At 25.6% G+C, this 2,785-nt stretch overlaps 1 pseudogene; it reads left to right on the top strand.

The window, feature by feature from the left end:
* Positions 1–2,785, top strand: part of LOC114122785 (uncharacterized) — a 6,970-nt pseudogene extending 4,185 nt beyond the window's left edge.

Here is a 2,785-nt window from a genome sequence, read left to right as displayed (position 1 = left end):
ACTAAATCATATCATATTTCAAAAATAACTTTATTTTTTTTTCAAACGAATTTATTGCATGCGACTAAATAGTTGACCGGTTCAAAAATTGAGTCCCTGCTCATTGGGCGACCAGTTCATGGAATTTTTATACATAACAAAAAAAGCGGGCAAGTGAGTACCGCTCTGCTGTACATTAGGTGCCGTATGGATCATTATTATATATTATAGGAGTGTTAAATTTGAATCCAATGATAGTTATCATTGTATACGAAAAACGATTCTGAACGAAGATGATTTGTCAGCCTAGGATATAATTTCTAGTGGTTGGTGAAAAAAGTGGCTTATGTTTTAATGGCCTGAATACAACAAAATTTAAGTTCTTTTATAATAATTGTAAGTTAAACTTATGAAAAACCTTGTATTAAATTTTCAACTCTTAGCTACTTATACAAAAATTTTTATGAAATATACCTACAAAATAATTTGCAAATATTCATGGTTTTGACGAATTGTTGTCAATATTTGAACTTCAAATGCTAATAAAAAAAAATTGTGATTATGTATTCTTATAATTTTTTAATCACTATAGTAATAACTTATGAGGAACTTTGCATTAAATTTTCAAGTATTTTGATAGGGCCAAAAAGATTTTATCGACACATAAAAAAACAATTTTCAGAAAAATTGAAAATTTCAGTTGTCTATAAATAGCTCAAAAAAAGTCAAAATATTTTGAAAAGTAAATCACGTAAAGAAAACGCTAATCTTAATAACTGGTAAAATTTTCAAGTATCTACGACTTATACTTTTTGAATAATAACAAATATCAAAAATCGTTTGAGGCTAAACTGTTATTTAACGCGGTTTTTGTAAAAATTTAAATTTCAAACGCTCATAAAAATTTTTTGTCTGAATCCGGTAGAGTTTTTTTTACAGATATTTGAAGAAAAATTTATGGAGAACCTTGTACCAAATTTTTAAAACTTAGTTATAAAAGAAAAAAATTTTATGGTTTTTCAACTTCAAAATTACTTGCAAATTTTCGCGTTTTCGACAGATTTCGTAAAAATTTAAACTATAAACTCTTATAAAAAAAAATTGTGACTAACGATTTTTAATTTTTTTTAGCTACAATAAAAAAAACTCATAAGGAACCTTGTATAAAATTTTCAAAACTTTTTGGTCATCCAAAAATTTTTTATCGACACTTTAAAAAAAAGTTCTCAAAAAAATCGAAAATTTCAGTGGTCTATAAATAACTCAAAAAAAGTCAAATTGTTTTCAAAATTTAACAGTATATAGATAACACTAACATAATTATTTGGTGAAAATTTGAAGTATTTACAGTGATTAGTTTTTGAATTACAACCATATAAAAAAATCGATTTGGTCGAAAACTGGTTTTGCGTAAAAATTGCCGTTTTTCCGTCATTTTTTTTTTTGTTTTTCTCGATTTTTTTGAAAATTGTTGGAAATGTTAACTTTTTACCTCTATAATGCACCAAGGATATTCACTTTTACATCGGAAACCACCCCCATAGTTTGAAATTTGAGCATTATTTCGACTAGTTATGCTGTACACAGACACAAAAAAAAAAAAAAAAAAACACACATCATTGTAAAATCAATACATTTATCACTTCGTTCAGAATCTAAAAAAGTGAATGGGATTCTATTAAAAGTATTGTAAGTTTTTATTTTTAATAAAGTTAACCAAGATATTATATTTAGTTAGAATAATACTAATTTAACTATTCATGTGACAAAAATTAAAAACATCTTGGTATGAATTTTAATTTTTTATCTAAATGTTTAACTTTTTAAAAGTTTTGTATTTTCTTATACTTATCTTAAATTCATTAAGAATATTATTTATCATACAGTTGATATTGATTGTTAATAACATTTTTTAATTTTTAAATATATTAATAACCAATTGGTATATTAATTGTATATAGGTTGATGCGCATTAACACCTGTTAAAATAGCTACTCTTGCTCTTCAAAAGCAGGACATAAACCTCGGTGACTTCTATGGAGTATGGCTTAAAGCATCCCATGGTCTCCAATCTAATAGTACAATTTAGCTAAACAAATTTTAAAATCTATGAAACAATGTGAGGTGCTTTTATTAAAGAATCCGGTGTTTTGGCAGGTTAGTTTGATAAAATATAATAATCGTCATAATCATATACAATACCTACTGTCCTATACATTTAAGTAATAATTTAAAGACTGGGCAATTGGTGCTGCTGTTGACCAAGTTTATGCATATATCTTATATATATCTTTATATATCTTATAAATTTGTTAATATGTTCAAAAATTGTATTATAAATGAGAAACATTTTTTGTGTGTATACACAAGTCCTAAAAACAGTGTACTCATTTACTATTAACTATTAGAACTTGATGTTTTCTGCTAGATAATCAGTCTCTATTTAGTACTTAATACTTTAATAGTATTTAAAACTTTTTTTCAGCAATTTTTCTCGATCCACGTTATCAATGCATGTTAAATGAAACTGACAAAACGACTGGAATTAATCATTTACGTAATTAAAACATGGAAGTTTATGATTCAGATACAAGAGGATGTTTGTCAAACTGATGATGTCGATAACTCAGCTATTGGTTAACACCAATTGATAAAAAAATTATTTTAACTTTTAGTGATAAATAATAGTATTATTTTTTCAGCCAATATTAATGTTGATTCTCCCGATAATACTACAGAAACAACTAATGATGGATTTGAATTGTTTTTGTTATCACAATAATCTGTTTCAAGTAATTGTAGTGAC

This window comes from Aphis gossypii, chromosome 2, assembly GCF_020184175.1.
Source record: "Aphis gossypii isolate Hap1 chromosome 2, ASM2018417v2, whole genome shotgun sequence".
Lineage (NCBI taxonomy): Eukaryota > Metazoa > Arthropoda > Insecta > Hemiptera > Aphididae > Aphis > Aphis gossypii.
The sequence above is the reverse complement of the archived record's forward strand: the minus strand, read 5'-3'. Positions and strand labels throughout refer to the sequence as shown.